This window comes from Hippopotamus amphibius, chromosome 1, assembly GCF_030028045.1.
Source record: "Hippopotamus amphibius kiboko isolate mHipAmp2 chromosome 1, mHipAmp2.hap2, whole genome shotgun sequence".
Taxonomy (NCBI): Eukaryota; Metazoa; Chordata; class Mammalia; order Artiodactyla; family Hippopotamidae; genus Hippopotamus; species Hippopotamus amphibius.
In genome coordinates this window covers 54,364,185-54,384,742 of record NC_080186.1, presented here as the reverse complement: position 1 = coordinate 54,384,742, position 20,558 = coordinate 54,364,185, and the positions used below count along the sequence as shown (strand labels likewise).

Genomic DNA, 20,558 nt, shown 5'->3' with positions numbered 1-20,558 from the left:
GCCAAGCCCTTGCTTCCAGAAGCAACATTCACTGTTTTGGAATTCAATGACCTTCCACAGTCCCCCTAATATGTCCAATTTCTAATATCTTCAAGACCTCAGGTCTTTGTATAAGCATTACTTCTTTAAGGAAGCCTCCTCTGATTCTCTCAAAGTAGAATGTAGTGCAGTTCAGCCCTGTCAGTAAATCTCCATGTAATTATTTCCTTCCAGGTATGGTTTTCCCACTCATCTGTTCACTCCAGAAACAGGAATGACAGTCTCCCTGGCTCATCTGGCATATATTAGGCATCCAATGAAGGTACCATATAGATCGCAAGTATAAAATACTATCTTGTACATTACAATAAAAAATAGTATGAAAAGATGGTGAATTGTCAGAAGACTTCTCAATAATAAATGATAAGCAAACACGTTAGCACTGTATATAAGAAAGAACCTACACCTCGGGCAGCCTCAAAGAGACAGGAGAGCAAGAACTATGGCATCAACATGCTTTACAAGCTCAGAAAAGTCACTTCATGCTGAGCTTTAACTTCTTCATCCCTCATATGAAGAGATTAAACAAGAAAGTATTTTATTCTCTACCTTACTTATAATTGTCATTATAAGGGCTAACAACTAATCCTGAATCTCTCCTACAAAATGAAATTTCCACACACGTGGAAATTTGAAATGCACGATCATGTAATAACTAGCAGCAATGACAACAAAACTGGAAAGTATTACCCCAGGAAAACATTCAACTTGGCAATACAAGTATACATACAATACTAATAATACACTATTTTTAACACACAATTTACATAAAAAAAATATTTACATGAATTATTTTACAAGCAGTGCAAGCAACCACAAAACCTGAATTTTGTCAGATCTGCCCATTTCACCAGAACTGCCATTTTTATTCTACGCAAACGCCATGAACTCTATTCATTCCCCTCACCTCATTCCAAAAGCCACTTCTGATTAATCCCATTCCACTGTAAACGCTGTCTCCTTAACACTTTGTGTATAATTTGTTCCATGTTATCTTCTACTCAGAGTCAACTCAGAATGTTAGAAATAGATAACATCTACTCCAACCCTTTAATTTTGTAGATTAGCAAACCAAGAATTAAAGGCTCAATGACTGGCCCACGAATACACAGCTAGTTAGCAGCACAGCCAAGACTTGTCCACAGGCTGCTTTGTAATTACTCTGTGGTCATTCACGTGTTTCTTCCTATTAGAGGCTAACACCCTGCTTTCTCCTTCCAACCTCACAAAACGTCTCAGTTACCATCTACTGAGCACCTTCTCTGTTTTTCACAATTTCTCATTTCAACATCTTAACAACCCAAGGAGATAGTGGTCCTTAACTCCACTTTATAGTGAGAAAAGTGAGGCTTAAGATCCTAAACCACTCCCCAGGTCACCACCTAATAAATCCTGGCACCAGGATTTGAGCCCAGGTCTGTCTGATTCCACAGCCTGTGCTTTTAACCACTACAAACAGGAGCTCCCCCACTATGGACACCAACTATGCCCTGCACAGTCACTTTCTGGTAGTGGCAGTCTGATTAGATCTGATATAAGGGATAAGTTATTTTGTTTTGAAACCATGGAGGCAAGATTCAATCAGCAGTTTTATTTTACTTCATTCATTCATTATTTATTAGCACCTACCATGTGCCAGACACCGTTCAGAGAGCTGGGGACACAGCAGTGAACTAAACATGATACTGCTTTTATGGAGTTTACCTTCTAACGAGAGAGACAGAAAATATATAATGTGCCAAATGGTGGTAAATCCTGTGAAGGAAAAATAAAGCAGGTTAAAGAGAAAGAATGCTGAGAGAAATGTTATTTTAGATGGGGTGGTCAGGGAACATGTGATATTGTGATTTATAAGAACTACGTATTTGGCCTTCATCCTGTTTCTGGCACAAAGCTCTTAAAACTTTGGAATTCCCTAACTGACAAGAGAGATAAAGGTGTCTTGGACTTCCTAGGTGGTGCAGTGGTTAAGAATCTGCCTGCCAATGCAGGGGACACAGGTTCGATCCCTGCCCCAGGAAGATCCCACATGCTGCAGAGCAATAAGCCCATGTGCCACAATCATTGAGCCTGTGCTCTAGAGCCCGTGAGCCACAACTATTGAGCCCATGCACCGCAACTCCTGAAGCCCTCATGCACCTGGAGTCTGTGCTCCGCAACAAGAGAAGCCACTGCAATGAGGAGCCTGTGCACCACAATGAAGAGTAGCCCCCGCTTACCACAACTAGAGAAAGCCCGTGTGCAGCAACAAAGACCCAATGCAGCCAATAAATAAATAAAATAAATAAATAAACATTTTTTTTTAAAAAAAGGTGTCTTTTGTTATGTTAATAAGGTCAGTTTTAGACCCCACCTAAGGACGGGGCCTGGTTGTCTGGAGAACTAACCATGTGATTAGAGGACTGGAACTTTCAGTCCCACCCCCTACCGCTACCCACCCTGGGAGGAGGGGAGAGGGGTCAGAGGTTGAACCAATCACCGGTAGCCGATGGTCTGATCAATTGCGCCTATGTGAAGAAGCCTCCATAAGAACGCAAAAGGACAGGTCCAGAGAGCACCTAGTGGTGAACACATGGAGGTGCTGGGAGAGTAGGGCACCTGGAGAGGGCATGCCGCCCTTTCCCACATACCTTGCCCTATGCATCTCTTCCATCTGGCTGTTCCGGACTTATATCCTTTTATAATAAAGTGGTGATCTAGTAAGTTAAATGTTTCTCTGAATTCTGTGAGCCACTCTAGCAAATTAATCAAATCCAAGGTGGGGTCATGGGAATCTCTGATTTACAGCCAGCCTGGTCAGAAGTACAGGTAACAATGTGGACCTGCGACTGGGACTGGTGTCTGAAGTCCAAGGAGGAGGTCCTGGGAATCTCCCGTCTGCAGCCAGTGGGTCAAAATCCCAGGTAATAACCTGGGCTTTCGACTGGTGTCTGAAGTGGAGTCCTTAACCTGTAGAATCTGATGCTCTCTCTGGGTAGATAGTAGACAGTGCCAAAGCTGAGTTGAATTCTTAGACACCCTGCCAGTGTCTGAGAATTGCTTGGTGGTGTGGGGGGAAACACACTCCCCCACAGTGGAATCAGTGACCAGAACCCTTTTTAGAAGTCCTCTCAGATGAGATGACATTTGAGCACAGAGGTGGGAGGCAGAGCTATGACAATACCTGAAGGAAAAGCATCCGAGGCAGTGGGTATAGCAAGTGCAAAGGCCCTGCACTGACAGCATGTTTGGTGTGTTCTAGGAGCAGACTACAGTATAGTATGGTGTAAAGGGTAGGGACCCGGACTTCCTGGTTCAAACACTGGTGTAACTGTGGGGCAACTTACTAAACACCTCCATGCCTTGTCTATAAAGCAGAGATAATGATTCCATTCCCCTAATGGGGTTTCTATAAGAATTAAGTAAATTAATAACATATAAAGCACTTAATACATCATATGTTCTTAGGGTTCAGGAGATGGTAGCTTTGATTTTTAACCAGGTCATTGACAACAGCTCCATTCAAGACAATTTACTTTCAATTTGATGGTTTTGAATCCCAGGGTTAAATTATGCTGCAGCTTTGTTCATGCCCAATAACATCCCCCTAAGCCTTTGACTTCCTTGGCTGGGCTTCCTGTCCTGATGAGGAGGGCTCTGTAGGAACCATATTGATGTTATCATGAAAAGGGGGAGGCAAATGACTCTGCCATCACTGTTACACTAATATAAATTAGCTCTACACTCAACCCAACCCCCTCCCCCTAAAAACTGGATGCTTCTTCAGAAGTATAATTTACTGCCCCTTGGATTTAAGTCATGAGTTTCATAGGACCAGATCTCCCCATCAGCACCACTGACAGAAGCAAGTGGCAATTTCTTTTTTTTTTTCCTTTTTAGCCGTACCTCGGGGCACGCCGAACTTTCCCAACCAGGGATCACACCTTTACCCCCTGTCGTGGAAGCAAGGAGTCTTAACCACTGGACCTCCAGGAAAGTCCGCGAGTGGTAATGTCAATTGCTGTCTTAAAATGGGTTAAAACCTCTCTTCAAAATTAAGACAGTAATTTAATTTTTAAAAAATCCTTTCTCCAATGTCTTTTTTGTCTAAACTAAACATTTCTTTTCAAAGAAATTAGAACATCAAAGCAAAACTCAAGAGTCTGGCCCAGCAGTCTCCAGACTGTTCCTTAGAGCACAGCCGGGAAGCAACTCTAGAAGGTACGGTAAGCGGCCCTGTGGATGGGCCCAGAGCCAAGGGAAGATGTCAGGGCCACAAGGAAGTTCTGTTCCTCTGCCCCATACCCTCTCCTCCAGCTCTTTTCTTTAATGCTGTGTTTACTTTTCATCTTTGCAGTCTGGTGGGTTAAAGGGCAAACCACAGGCAGAGAGAAACGACAACAAGCCCTAGCCTGTTAGAGGTAAAATGGGAGTCTTCCCAAACCACTTTTTTTTTTTAAATTTAATTTATTTATTGGTTGTTCGTTGCTGTGCGCGGGCTTTCTCTACTTGCGGCGAGCAGAGGCTACTCTTCATTGCAGTGTGTGGGCTTCTCATTGTGGTGGCTTCTCTTCTTGAAGAGCACGGGCTCCAGGCATGCAGGCTTCAGTAGTTGTGGCATGTGGGCTCAAAAGTTGTGACTCATGGGCTCTAAAGCACAGGCTCAATAGTTGTAGCACACTGGCTTAGCTGCTTCGCAGCATGTGGGATCTTCCTGGAGCAGGGATCGAACCCACGTCCCCTGCATTGGCGGGTAGATTCTTAACCACTACACCACCTAGGAAGCCCCAAACCACTTTTAAGGCTGAGGAGAACCCATGGGTGCTGCTTCAAGTCAGAGAGTTAAAGAGGTCAGTGTTCTAGTCTGACAGGTCTTGAATGAGGCTTTTTAAAAATCAGACTCTCCTTCCAGACATACCTGATGGTTATTTCCTTTTTAATGCCATAAGTATACATTTAACTAGATTTATAACAAATCCACAAATCCTCTTCTTCTCACTTATTTATACACTCAACAAATATTTATCTAGTGCCTGCTCAGTCAGTGCCAAGACTGTTCTAGGTGTGGGGATTCAACAGGGAATAAAACATATAAAAATCCCTGCCCTTGTGGAGCTTACATTCTAGTGAGGGCAGACCAGCTATAAACAACATATATAATTATACATGAAGTAGAGATAAATGCTAAGAAAACAAAGCAGAGAAGAGAGAAAGGAAGTATTTGGGAGTCTTCTTTGGTTTGTTTTTTTGTTTCTGTGTTTGTTTGTTTTGAGTAAGGACCTGCAAGAACTGAACTCTGCAGATATTTGGGAGAAAAACATTCCAAACAAAGAAAACAGCACATGCAAAGGCCCTGAGACAATATGTCTAGTATGGGGAAGGTAAAGCAGGTCAAGCAGCCAGAGCAGAGTCAACAAGCCAGAAAACACAGGAATGAGGTCAAAGAGGTAACAGGCAAGGGAGTCATGGGCTGCTTACGTAGGGCTTTGTGGATCATTACAAGGATTGGGGTTTTTACTCTGAGAAAGACAAGAACAAGAGCATGTTTTAATCAGAGGAATAACAGCATCTGACTTAGGTTTTATCAGGACCATTCTGGCTACTGGGTGGAGAATATTGCAGAGGGGCAGAGGGAAGCACTACTCCCAGCTGTGCGATCTTGGGCAGACCACCTAACCTCTCTGTACCTGGCTGTCCTCACCTTTAGAGGGACTTGAAGAGGATTACTTCGAAGCCCCAATCCAATGCTAAACTCTGTGATTCTGAGTTGATTTCCTTGGGCTTTTCTACAGTTATATTTTATATCAACCGTAAACTTGTTCTTTCCCCCAAGCTTTAACAGAAATGGAACCAAGTTGAAGAATTCAGTTTGACAACATATATGCCATGCCCATGCCACACACCCAGGATACAAAGATGGTAAAACTCAATCCTGCTCGAGAAGTCTAGAATCTGACAGAGGAAGAAAGTTAAGTTCTCACGAGGCAGCAGGAGAAACACTGTAAGAGAAACACAGGGAGGAAGCAACAAACCACCTGCCAGGGAAGAGCCATGCGAAGCTTCACCAGAAAAGCTGACCATGGAGATAGCCTGGACGAGTAAGCAGGGGGCCACCAGGAAGAAGGGAAAGGAAGGGATGCTAAAGAAGAGACCAGTACTAAAGGAACAGGGCATGAGAGAACAGGGCATGCTCCAGAAACCATACGGAGTGTAGTACGCGTACAGGGAGGTTCACGGAAGAAGTGAAGGAATGATGGCTGAGGAAGTAAGCTGAGCTACACTGTAAATAACCAGACATGCCATGCCAGGGATAATGGAACAGCAGACACTTTTAAAATGTAAGAAAGGAAAACACAGATCTGTATTTTAGAAGGCATCAATCATAAGAGATGAACAATTTGAGATAGAGATGCTGAAGCCAGGAAAACCAACTGGAATGTGTCGGCAATAGTCCAGGTGAGGTGATGATTTGGAAATGGAGAAGAAAATGCCAATTGCAGGGTTTGACCTACAGGCCTAGTTTGCCAATCCCTCCTCTAGAGCTAAGATTGGCGTTTGTTGAAATGATGGAGAAAAGTCAAAGCAATAATAATACGTCAAGATACGTTGAAAATTATATGAAATTCCAATTTCTGTGTCCATAAATAAACTTTCCTGGAACTCGGGGGGGGAAAAAGAAAATGCCAGTTGAGATTTGCTAAAGGTAAGACACCATGGGATTGGTGTGACTTAGCTCGGGGAGGGAAGCAAAAGGAAAGTGAGTGTGCCTGAGGCGCCTAGCTTGGTAACTGGTGCCACTTACTGACATGGGAAATAAAGAAGTTGAGACTGAGGACCACAGAAAAACTGTATGTGGGGTTTCGGACTTAGTTTTAACAGAAAAACCGTAGAATAGCGAGCTAGCTGCTGGAAATAGTGTATAAGGTATAAAACTGGGAGTTACTGGCATAGACATGGCCACTGAGGCATGGAAATATAAGCCACTAAACGACAGAGGAGCGCAGGGAAAGGGCAGATGGAAGCCAGAGAAGGAAGGGAAGGCCCGCACGGAACGAGCACTCAGAAGGAAACCTGAAGACAGATCGGGCAGGAAATGGGGAAACCAGGACAAGGAGTTCCAGGAAACCAAGGTAATAAAACGTGGGGGGAGGGTAAAGCAGCAAATGCGCCAAAGAGAGGGCAATGAAGATGCTGACTGAAAAGAAGCGCGGAATTTTGCACTTCGCACCTTTTCTGTCGCCGCCCGTCTTGGGGTCACGGTGCTGTGGGCGTGGGAGCCCGCCTGCCGCAGGCCGAGGAGTTAACCCAAGGTGAGAAGAAAAGAGCCAACAGCTGCACACCACTAGCCCCGACGGACTACCTTGTTATCAAAGATTCTGTACCATCAGGAAAGTTTTATTCAACACTCTGGAGGTGTAAGGTGTGAGAAACAGGAACTAAGATCTGTTGGTGGTGATCTTCCGGCAGCAGAAAGGAGATTTCTTAGTGAACACCTGGGTCTCACGGGACCACTAATCCTGAAACTAGCAGCAGGCTTTATTTAAGAAAGGCTAGTTGCTTCCGACAAGTGCTGAGGACAATATCTTCACCCACACATCATCCAACTCCCAGTTAGGCTTCTCACCTCTGATTCTTCTCACACTAGCATCCCCAGTCTTTCTCCCCAAGCAGAGTAATGCTAAGCCGCAGGGACTACATCTCCTTTCAAAGCATCGTACAAAGTATAACAAAAAACCATAGCACCAACTACCTGGTATGATGCTGGAAGCCCAAAACCTGGCACCATTCAGACAGGAAAAGGCTTTACCAGTAATACCAGCTGGGTCCACAACACTGGCACCAAGCCCCTCAGTGTCAGCAGAAGCTGCCTAACTGCTCTTTTGTTTGCTCTCTGAGAAACAAAAAGGAGCTGAAGGAGGAAGAGTCTTTAATCCTAAAATTATTCTTAATTTCCAATACAGAATGCTTGCAAAGATTTTGAAAGCCAACAGAATAACTAGCAGAGTTTTTTTAAATGTGCATCTATGGTCCCTTCTCCTTTACCCTCTGAAAAAAAGCAACCCAAACCCCAAATGATCATTTTTCTTGGCCTAATTTCCCTATTTTTGTGATTTATAATTGGAAACAGACTGCTTTTTCCTGGCTTCAGAGAATGGGATCTTCAGGGTTATAAGTGTTGCCAACTACAGAACCTCAACCTTAGCAAAATTTCTTTTGCAAATCTCTTACCTATATAACTACTTGAAATATATATTAATTCCAAAGAAAACATTTAAATGCCTTATTATTACACAAAAGTGAATTTTCTTCTAATACATTAGACACTCCCCTCTCTCTCCTAGCCTCCCTACTCAGGTAAGCTAAGTGGAACCCTGCTTTGTGTTCAGTTATCTCCCATTTGAACATTACCAAAGCCTTACCCAACAAGGTATCTATGCAGGATAATTTCTGGAAGCATTTTTTGTTAGTTTTTTGTTTGTTGTTTTTTGGGTTTGTGTGTTTTTTTTGTTTTGTTTTGTTTTGTTTTATTTAGTAGAACTGCCTCTACAGGAAACCTCCCTGTTGGCCCACACACTGAATGAAATTAAAACCTTGAATATCTTAGAGAGCAGCCACTCTAATAAAGAAATAAAGATGCCACAAACTGGAAAAAAGGCAATAAGTACCCCCCCACCAAATATGAAATGTATCAAGTAGGTCATCCTTCCCCAGCTCCTGTGTCAAAAATGATCCATCCAATGGCTACACAGCAGTGTAATGGATGAGTATAAACAGACTCAAAACAAAAAGGCAGGTGCTATGTATTTTTTCATGATTCAGATAGTGTATTATTTCTATAAAGACACAAAAATAAGAAAACTAAGAGGAACGTCTGCTCAGAAAGGATTTGACAAAAAGAGATAGGCCAGCAATAGTAAACATTCCCATTTAGAAGATCAGAAACTTCTCCCACACACATAGGGAAGACCTTACATTGCAATGATGCAAAATGTATATAATGAGTCAATGGTGCTTTCCCTCAAAGTTGAATTTCATTTGCCAGCCAATTGCATAAAGCAGAATATAACAAAATGAGACATTTATTCTTTATGGACACTCAGAAGGAGGGTTTCGTGTTTGAGTATGTTTTGTTTTAAAGAAAAAAAAACCAGAAAAAAGAAAACTCAAAACAACACAGGGAGTATCACACAAAAGTATTTAGGGTACCGCATGAACACCAGGTTTTGAGATTGGAATCTAAGTACTTCACCTCGAATAACCTTCCAAGTATTAAAAAAAACAACAAAAAAAAAGCAACAATCTGCTCCAGCAATCATCATGCAGTTAATTATGAAATGAAATTTGCAAATAGCCACCAGTCTTTTTGCATCCAATGACCAATTTCATATGTCAAAACACATAAATTAATAAAAATGCTAACAGAATTATACTCCCAAAAGGGAATCTTTTCACACACCAAATGAAATTAAGTATTCATCAAGTTTCCATTAATAAAATAGTATAATAAGAATTTTAAAAAAGGGGGCTTCCTAGGTGGCGCAGTGGTTAAGAATCCGCCTGCCAATGCAGAGGTCATGGGTTCGATCCCAGCTCCAGGAAGATCCCACATGCCGCGGAGCAACTAAGCCCGTGTGCCAAAAAAGAAAAAACAAAAAAAAACAAAAAAAAACTAAAAAGAACTCCAAAGTTCTACTAGACCCGCCACCTGGTCCACTCGGTATTCTTACCCATCACTGATGGTTAGTCATCCTGCCTGTAAACTCCAGACCTTCTCCCAGGGCAATCTGATCACAGGAAAACTCAAGGACTAATATCTGTAAAGACTGTTTTCTAAAGATCTTTTTTTTTCAGGGACTAATCAACTTAAATGTGTTTTTACAAATAGTCCATCTGCAAATTCAAACAAAAACCTGACCTTCAGCATGTACTAGGAAAATGAAAAATGTGCTTGGAAGGACATAACAAGTAGCACCCAATTTTTCCTTCTTCTGCAAACAACACCCAATTCCCAAGTCCCCTTTCTCCCCAGAGCCCAGTGTCCAAGAGGTAGGGAAAGTATGTGCTTCTGGATTACCATCATTTTCCTTAAAGTGAAGACAGAGCTAACACTTCAGACTTGATTCTAAATTATTACTGTGGCAACAATTTAACATTAAATCCTAAAAATGAACTTTGCCAGGCTCTATGTATCACTCAGAGTCCTCTTCCCAGACTTGAAGCTTTCAGCGTTAAAGGAATCACCAGCACTAATAACAGACTTTAATCTTTTTTCTCCTACAATTATCCTAAACAGGAGATATCAAGATAGCCTAAGGGCATACTTCTGGAGCCCACGTTTCACCTTCAGGATAATCTCAATTTTAAATATGGTCTCCATTCCTTATACTGCTACTTGCAGCCTATTAAGTCTTGGCTGTCTGGCCTGGAAAACTGAAGAATATAACATGTAAAATAAGGTCCAAATAAGAGGGGCCTCACGCAGAAATTTTATGAATATTGCTACAAACACTAAATATTGTGCACATATTGGTTGAGAAATAAAAATAATTTCTCCCTAAGAGAAGGAAGAATGCTCAGAAATCTGTGCTAAATCTTGAAACTTTGCAAACAGAGAAAATAAATCTCAATGTCAATTAACAAACAAATGTGCTATTTCAAAAGATATAAAACAAGAAATCTAGAAATGGACAGAGCCCAGGAAATGGACCCAAATCCTTTTTTGTGAGGCACTTCCAAGCCCTGTTGATTATTTCAGCTTGACTAGAAACCAAACAAATTAGCAATTGCTTGTAATTTTAAGAAATGCTACAAAAAGACAGTGCTAAGTGTTACTCTGAAGATGTGGAACTGGAGAAATTACTGCCATGAATCTTGGTGCACTAATTTTCTTCCAAAGCCACAAATGCCCTAGATTTACTCCTTTATATTTCAAACTATCCATATTCCTAAAGGCAATATAAGATTGCTTTTAAGTTAAAGACCCCTAAAAACATTATCTAACTTGTCATGCAAAGTTCAAAAAGTAGTTAACATTTTTTAATTTTCAAAATTTCAAAAGAAGTTGAAAAACATAAGAAAAACGCTCCAGTGGACAGACTGAAACAGCAATGAAATCATTTTCAAAATAACTGTTGAGTAAAAAAGAAAAAATGAAGACTGTCCTCATTAACTAATGAACCTGACAATTATAATTAGTTTTCGTTCAATAGCAATGAAAGAAGAAAAAAATACATTTTCAAAATGGATTATCAAGAACAGGGGTAATTTAAAATGACCACAGGGCAAATTCATCCAGGAAAAATATTACAGCAATGGTAATACTTAGCAGTCATCCTCTCAAGTTTAGTGGTTCTGTCTTTTAAGCTTAAGATGTAAAAGCAGGAAGTCCCACAAATTTATGATCCCAAGAAATTGGTCATCACTTAGGTACTAAAGAAATCACCAGAGATCACCTTCTTAGACACTCAAAGGAAATCTGAGTTCCCTGGACGCTTAAGCCCAGAGTAGGCCCTCAGAAAAGCAAGAGTCACCTGACGTTTACAAGATACAATCAAGTTTGCATGCAAAAAAGAAAGATTAATTCCTTTGAGTCTTCAGAAGAATGGGACAATAGTTCCCTTTAAGCAAACCAATTTTGTCAATGTGTATAGGCTTTCCTAAGCCCTAGGAAGCCTTAAGGCCTCCCACTATCAGAGGACTGAAAGAGGATGGCTAGTTTGCCAAACTCCAACACCAGGAACCTTAAGCCTATTAGGGAGTTGAGGGTTGATAAATGTTTGCTGAATAAGTAAACTAGATGAGACCATGGAAAACTAAATTAGACTCTAAATAAAATGCTACTCTGAAGTATAACTGCAATGCTGAGGTTTAGAAAGAAAGGCCTGAATTTGAAAGTTATTTTAAAATAGGATCCACCTGACCCCTAACTTGGTAAATAAAGTTAAGTCCGTACTACCTGATACTCAAGAAACAAGAAAGGAAACTGGCCTACAAAATTGCACACGAAGATTGAAAACCTTTCTTAAAAGTCGGTTTGTTTTTCCAAGCATGTTAATTCTTAAATACTGTTTATGTATTTATCTATAGGCACAGTGCATCTATACTAAACAAATATAATACTTCTGAACTATTACCATACTAAAATATAAGCCTCTGAAGAATGCACTGGAGTAGAAATGCTGTTACTCAGCATAACAATCCCTTATTATCTTGCACTCAGGTGTTAATGAAAAATGATAATGACAGGATTGTGAGTACACCAACCTCCCTGAGAACACATTCACCATATCCAGTTTTCTACAAAAGACAAATGAGCATCATGACAAAAGGATTCACGATGGATCTCTCTGGACTCCCAGTTCTCCCAGATAATTTGAAATGTTATTCAAAGTACACAAGATTATTTTACATATGCCTCTTAAGGAAAACAAATGAAAATAAACTGTGTGTGTACTTAATATCCGTCCAGAAACCAGAGAGTTCTTGGCATATATCCCCTATATAGGCCCTGTCCTCAAAGTCATTCTTACAGTAATCGTTGAAATTAAACCCAGTCCTCCACAGTCAACTCAGAAAGCAACTTGGTTATTTTGCTAGATAAAGCCACAACGTTTTCCATTCCTGAAATGTATGTTTAATACTCTAAAAACTGGTTTAGGTGCCTAACAGACATCAATACATAGTGTGTCATGCTCCCCCTATTGGCTAATATTCAAAATAACAATGAATTCCCCAGGGGTTGCCTTTGACGTGCTGGGGTTCAAAAGTAAGTTGGTGATTTTTATGTTTAAAAACATGAGCTGGATCAACCGTTGTTAAGCAAAGCTGCCATGTAATGGTCAGATTCCATCAAAACAGGAAAAATTAAAGTTGACAAATGACAAAGACAAACTGAAGAGCTGAAAACATGCTGAAGCCTTGAAACACTAAACAATGCAGAATTAAAGCCAAAAGCAGAGAACATCAAGAAACATCCTTTAACTGACACAATGGCATGAAATCAATTTCATTTTAATGGCCCTTAAGGGGGTAAGAATGATTTCCCTGCCTCCTGTGCCAACCCCAAGCTGCTTCCTAAGGAAGTCAAGTAACACTGACCAACAATGTCTGGAGAATTAATAAAAGAAATGAAGATTAAAGATCCAAATTAATTAATACGAATCAGAGTTCTATTTATAATTATTTGGAGTCAGTTTCAGAGGAACTGTAATTTGGCGCCCCCATGGGTAGATCACCTAAATTAATCACAGATACCTGATTCGTGTTTCAGGAGATTTGTGTTCAACTCAGATGGGAAGCTGAAGGATGGGAGGAGACGCCTGGACTCACTGCACACAAATCTTACTGCACTTGCTGCTCTCTGCTGAATGACGAAACTAGCTCTGGAGTCAGACAGAACTAACAGTTGTGTAATAGCTTGGACAAGTAACTAACCTCTAGTGTCTTATCTGTAAAATAGGGCTATTAATAATGTTTTTTTCCAGAGAGTCGGTGTAATGATTGTGTCCATAAGGCACTTAGGAGAGCATCTGGCGCAGAGCTTCGGCGCAATAAACGTGAGCTATTATTATTAGCGGAAAGAAACAGCTAATTTCACACTGAAGTACCTGTTTGCAACCTAAAGTACCATTTGAGGAAAATTAAAAGGTCTTGACATGTGCTTTGCTACTTGTAGAGACTTCTCTCCTCCCAAGCTGCTCGCTTACTTCTCTTGGAAGGGATGTGAAGAACAGAAAAAGCCTGGTTCCCCATCTCGGTCTGTCATTCCTACCATCCCCTACCCTCCTGGCTCTTCTCCAGTCTCCACTGGGCTCAGGACAAGCACCGCTAATAGCCATGCTGCGCTTGCTTGACGCCAGGCACTGCTGTAGTACCTTACATATTTTAAATCATTCAATCCCCACAGTACCCTTATGAGGCCAATAGTATTATTATTATTCCCATTTCACAGCTAAGGAAATGGAGTGATTTTCTTCTCTCAATTCCTTTTGTGGACGCTAAATCCATTACGTTCTACTCTGTCAAGGTAATTCACGCTTGACAAGCCTGTTCCCTACACTAAATGATTCTGGAAAGTGGGGCAAATGCCCTAATAAGAACAAGACTGCAAGAAGATTCTCCTAGCAACAGTCTAATAGTTTCCAGCTTATTCTAACCAAATGAGCATGCCATGGGAAGCCTTCAAAATAAACTGGGTAAGGTGGCTAAAAAGTTAACGGGGCAAGAGGATATTCTGCCGGGCTCTGGGCTGCAGCGCTCCGCGTCGCCCGCACAGCACCCCGAGGGCGCGGCCCGCAGGGAGCGTAGCTCACGTCTGTGCGCGGGTCCTGCGGCCGCAGCCTCTGCAACGGCAATTGAGTGCAAGCCCAGAACAAATCTTTCCCACCGACGCCGTCACGCGCCCAGTGAGAAGCGGCCAGCGCGCCCCGCGGAGGTCAGAAGAAACCGCGGAAAGGAAGAGTGAGGGCAGGCGCGAAGCAGATGTCTTCCCCAGCACAGCGCATCGCCCCGAGCGCTGCCCACCCGGGGCGGCCGCTCCCCACGCACGTCGGAGTGTCAACACCGCCGACCAGCGCCGCCCCAACAAGCCCGGGGGTCCGGGCAGCCGGGGCGACCCCGGCCGGGAAACAGGCGCGGAACCCAGCGCAACGCCGACAGGCACCGCGCAGCCTGCGGAGCCCTCGGCCGGAACGGGTGCTGGGCTAGCGGAGCGGCCGAGGGCGTCCCGGCGCCGGCTGCAGCGCCGCGGGGCCGAGCCGGCACGTACCTCGGAGGCGGTGTGTCAAGCGGAGATCCACCCGCCACAAGTTGGAGGAAAGCAGAGCAAAGTTTCCCCGCCCAGCGCCCGGCGGCGGCGAGCTCCGGCAGCTGCTGTGCCGCGGCGCAACTACGCCATCCGGACCCGCCGGGGACTTTCTCCTCCTGCAGGGAGCTCAGGGAATCGCGCAGGCAAAGTGGCCGCGCACGAGAGCCGCCGACTTCCCTCCCTCACTCACTGGGAAGAGGAAAGCGCCACTCGGCGTCCCCGAAACCCTCGATTACCCCCATCGGGCCGACCCAGCGCGCTCGCTCCCCCTCGCACACGCGGGCGGGGACGGGCAGGACGCCACAGCAATCAGCGCGCGGGGGGAAGGGCGCTCCTCCTCCGCGGTCCCCACCGGAGCTGCGGGCCGCGGAGAAACTCCTCCTCCCGTCGCCCGCCTTCTCTCTCCCCTCCCCCTTTTCCTCTCGGGCTGATGGATGAACCCCGAGCGCTGCCAGAGCCGGCGTTTCCCTCAGGACCGAGGAGGGTGGGAGAGGAGAGGAACCCCGGGAACGGCTGGGCTGCTGCGCGCCCAGGCTGAGGCCGCGGGTGGGGGTCCCAGTCGTCGGGGAAGACCTGGATTGGGGCGAGGGGTGGAACGTGGGCGCGAGCTTCAGGGATTCCCTCCCTCAAACTTGGTCCTGCCAACTTTTCAGGGCTTTCTGGAGGAGTTAGATTATTTGGTTTCCTCTGTCTTGATATAAAAATTCTAAAACCTCCAGTAATCTGATCATTCCCTCTTGCCTACTCCCTAGCAAAGGCCCCCACGCACACATTCATCTGTCCCTGGTGTTTTGTTTGCTTGTTTGTTTTTCCCACCTCTAATCCTGCTTGCTACCTCAAGATGCGCTCTGATGGTGTCTTGCCTCCTCGCTAACAGCTGAGAGTGCATTACGCAGCCATTCCTCCTGCTCGCTAAATAAATTAATACAAATAAAGGAGCTCGGTCAGCATTATTGGCATTACTCTAATGTTGGTGCGATATTACCGAAGGTGTTCTCGGCACGCAACTCCCTGCATACATGTGCGGGTGAACTGGTCGCTGCTAGAACTGACGAATGCTGTCATCAGAACACCACTTTGATACTCCTTTTTTACACCCGGTTTTTCTATTTAAAGATATGCTTAAATCAAAGGACGCTGTTTTACCAAGAGGCTGGTGAAATGACTCAGGGCTGACAGGTTTCAGAGACCAGACTTCCATTCCTGACTCTGCTCTTAGACTAGCTGTGGAACTTTGGACAATCGGCTTAAACTCTCAAAGGCTGTTTTCTCCTCTGTAAAATGAGGAGCTTGGCCTAAGAGACTTCTTCCAGACCTAAAATCTTATGGTCCTAGGCCTTTAAAACGTTGGAGTGTAGAATGGGGTGGTTTCTGTGTGTGTGTGTGTGTGTGTGTGTGTGTGTGTGTGTGTGTGTGTGAGAAACCTTCCTTTTTTTTTTTTTAAGAACTTTTATTGAGATACAGTTAACAGACCATAAACAGCATATATTTAGAGTGTACAATTTGGTATCCCAATCTCCCAATTCATTCCCCCCCAACCCTCCCCGCTTTCCCCACTTGGTGTCCATGTGTTTGTTCTCTACACCTGTGTCTCTGTTTCTGCCTTGCATTTCCTCTTGCATAGTTGTTAGCATTTGCTTTATGTATTGAGGTGTTCCTATATTGGGTGCATATATATTTATAATTGCTATCTCCTCTTCTTGGATGGATCCCTTGATCTTCATGTAATGTCCTTTCATGTCTCTTGCAACATTTTTTATTTTAAAGTCTATTTTCCTGATATGAGTATTGCTACTCCAGCTTTCTTTTGATTTCCATTTGTATAGAATATCTTTTTCCATCCCCTCACTTTCCGTCTGTATGTGTCCCTAGGTCTGAAGTGGGTCTCTTGTGGACAGCATATATATAGGTCTTGTTTTTGTATCCATTCAGCCAGTCTGTGTCTTTTGGTTGGGGCATTTAGTCCATTTACATTCAAGGTAATTATCAATATGTATGTCCCCATTACCATTTTCTTAATTGTTTTCTTGCTGTTTTTTAGGTCCTTTTCCTCTCTTACGCTTCCCGCTTAGAGAAGTTCCTTTAGCATTTGTTGTAGGGCTGGTTTGGTGGTGCTGAATTCTCTTAGCTGTTGCTTGTCTGTAAAGCTTTTGATTTCTCCGTCAAATCTGAATGACATCCTTGCTGGGTAGAGTATTCTTGGCTGTAGGTTCTTCCCTTTCATCACTTGAAATATATCATGCAGAGTTTCTGCTGAGAAATCAGCTGTTACCCTTATGGGAGTTCCCTTGTATGTGATTTGTCGTTTTTCCCTTGTTGCTTTTAATAACATTTCTCTGTCTTTAATTTTTGTCAATTTGACTACTATATGTCTTGGCGTGTTTCTCCTTAGGTTTATCCTGCCTGGGACTCTCTGTGCTTCCTGGACTTGGGTAGCTATTTCCTTTTCCATGTTAGGGAAGTTTTCAACTATAATCTCTTCCAATATTTTCTCAGGTCCTTTCTCTCTCTCGTCTCCTTCTGGGGCCCCTATAATGTGAATGTTGGTGCGTTTAACATTGTCCCAGAGGTCTCTTAGGCTGTCTTCAGTTCTTTTCATTCTTTTTTCTTTATTCTTTTCTGCATCAGTGATGATCACCATTCTGTCTTCCAGGTCACTTATTCATCCTTCTGCCTCAGTTAATCTGCTATTGGTTCCTTCTAGTGTATTTTTCATTTCAGTTATTGTGTTGCATATCTCTGTTTGTTTGTTCTTTAATTCTTCTAGGTCTTTGGTAAACTTTTTGATCTTTGCATGCAGTCTTTTTTCAAAGTCCTGGATCATCTTCACTATCATTATTCTGAATTCCTTTTCTGGAAGGGTGCCTATCTCCTCTTCATTTAGTTGTTTTTCTGGGGTTTTATCCTGTCCCTTCATCTGGTACAAAGTCCCCTGCTTTTTCATTTTCTCTATCTTTCTGTGGCTGTGGTTTTGAGTTTCACAAGACAAAATACTGCTGACACTGCTGTCTGCCCTCTTGTGGAGGAAGCTGGGGGAGGTTTCTTATATTATTACTTATGCAGTATTGTTATTTGGAAAGTTATTGGGTTTCCCTACTTTGAGAGAAGAGGAAGTGTTTCTCCTTTTTCACTTGTACCTGTACATAGAGAACTTACCCAATTGGAGATACTTTCATAAAAGTCAAATCATTATTGGTCACCTGGATTACTGCAGAAATCTCTAAAATTAGCAATTCATTCTTTACCGATATTTATTGAACACCTACTATGTGAGAGGCTTGAGTGAAGCCTTGGAGAAGCACATAGGCATGATGCCCTGTTGGAGCCAACAGACTAGGTGGAGTTAGCCTCAGCTGTGATATAGTCTCTCTAGAGTCAAGGGCTTAGATTTCTCATAGACTGAAATTACATAGTATTCGTACCTCAGATTGTCAAGTTTTAGTTTCAAGAGCAGACATGAACACTTGAACTGGGTTTGAATATTTAATCCTACATTTAAACGTATCAATCACGTTAAGGCTTTTTAATTTCTAAATAAAATGGCACAGAAGAAGAGAGAAACACCAAGTCCTAGATAACATAACAGTGTCTTTTCTTTAAAGAGTGATGAACACAGTAGTCAGATTCTCAATGGTGTAACCAATTATGTGTAACTCAACAGTGAACAATTACCCTGTGCCAGGCAAAGTTCTAAACATTCTGTACTTATGAACACATTACCTTCTCACGCCCTATAAGACTATATACAAACTGAGGCCTGTGTACAAATCTACCTATATACTGAAGGCCTTACAACTTGCTAAGATAGTACAACTAATAGGTGGGAGGGTCAGAATTCAAACCCACATCCATCTAGCTCTGAGTCCCAGTCTTCAACCACTAGGACATACTACCTGTCATCAAAAGCTTTACATTATTGGCAAAATGAAAGGCTTGGGGGGGTTGTTTGGTTGGTTTGGATTTTTTTTTTCCTCAGAACATCTTTAAAATTTAGGTCTATTTAATTAGTTTCTGTAGATGATATGGAAAAACACAAGAAATTATATCAGTATTTGCAGTACTAACAATGTCTACATTAGTGTTTGCTCTAAATCTTTATGCTAATAATGTGATATAATTTGCAGACATACAGACACCAGAAGCATAGAACAAAGGTTTAAAACAAACTTAAGATCCTGGTTCCCCAGCACAGCTCTAGAAAAGGGATTCCCCTACATTTTAATAATGCAGTATTAATTGATTTCGGGGGGGGGAATGAATCCTCTCCTTTCATTGGTCTCTTACAAATTAGGACTTTGTTCAAGTTACAGTATTTGTTACCGTAAGATACAAACTTCCTTTGGTTCAAAGTGGTGTCTTGGTCATTTGTTCTAAATTTTTTCAAAAAGAATTGCAAGCAGAGGGGGTGAGCTAAAGAGGTGCCCTCTATCACACTTGCATAAAAACGTTTGACAGCAGAGCGTCAGATTTACTGAGGCTGTATTTCTCAAAAGGAACTACCCTTCCTATAGGTATGGACCCACTTCTTTACGGCAGTAGCAGGTGCCCAGATTCTGTTGGTTAGCAGACAACTGAACAAATTCTTAATAACCTGTCTGTGTTCCTTCAGATGCAAGCACCTCAAAGTTCTAAAAGACTATATCATTAGAAAATCATTTGGTTGTTTTTCTTTTTTAACAAGCCCTCATATAGTACTTAGCATATGCTTTGCACTTTACAAATCCTGACTCATTAGACCCTTATAACAGCTCTATCATCCTCATTCTACAGATCAGAAAATGATGCAGAGAAGGGAAGTCACTTGCCCAAAGTCACACAACCAGCAAGTGTGACTTAGCTGGTTGACTCCAGAATCTGCTCTGAACCTGCACTTTATGCTCTACAGGTAAAAATAAGCCTCCTGCTACTTAGAGAGAGAGTCTTATATTTTTAAAGTTCTATTCTTTAAAAGTTTCAAAAGATAAAGTTTGTTGAGGAGAAATATTACCCTCCACCACCACATAAAAATCAGTTCCTTTCGCTTAGGAAAGAGAGGCGAAGGGACACTAACTTTAAAGTTTGTCTGCTTACAGCCAACATCTTGGAGGCAATTGCGTAACTAGTCTTAAGAATGTGTGACAGAACAAGAACCAAATGTTCCAAAATTGTTGTGACAGGATACTGGTCTACAAACTGCAGTCTGCGCTCCTATTTTCTGCTCAGTTGACCTATTATTACAGACAGATTTACTACCTTATTTCTAAAATTTGCCCATAAAGATTGCAATTCATACCTGAAGGTGTTTTATATATCACCATAACCTAAGGCCATAATCTAAAGCCACATTTTCTATATCTATATCCAAGATTAGTATATGGTTTTCACTGATAAAATTTGCAGCTGGCAAGTTTCAAATTAATGAGGAAAAAAATACTCTCTTGTGAACCTGTTTGCAGAGCAGAGCCCAAAACAGACACCTGATTCAAGCCTGGCGGATTCCTCAGAGAATTTTGAAATAAAAATCCAAAGCAAGTTCCCCTACAGTAAGCCAGAGTTCCTGCAAACTTGTCATTTCCTGTGCCTGTGCAGAGCCTCCAATGGCAGTTTCCACAATGCACCTTCAATTTCCCCCTCAGCAGGTCTTCTGACAAAGCAGGAAACCTCACACCAGTTCAAAGGAACAGCACCCCCCACACCCCCACCCACGCCCCACCCCTGAGATCCCTGTGGTCTCAGCTCCATAGGGGATGGGGCA

The 20,558-nt window shown here is 42.5% G+C and overlaps 1 protein-coding gene across 10 annotated transcripts in view; it reads right to left on the bottom strand.

Moving 5' to 3' along the window:
• Nucleotides 1-15,183, bottom strand: part of TGFBR3 (transforming growth factor beta receptor 3) — a 195,181-nt gene extending 179,998 nt beyond the window's left edge. For 6 of the 10 annotated variants that reach the window (XM_057713120.1, XM_057713111.1, XM_057713175.1 and 3 more), the window contains exon 1: nt 14,786-14,918. The gene's annotated coding sequence lies outside the window, so the exon portion shown is untranslated. Of the gene's footprint in view, nt 1-1,668; nt 1,774-14,785; nt 14,919-15,014 lie in introns of those variants that run through there. The other 4 variants (XM_057713136.1, XM_057713128.1, XM_057713153.1 and 1 more) reach the window with 3 other exon arrangements.
• Nucleotides 15,184-20,558: the final 5,375 nt, after the last annotated feature.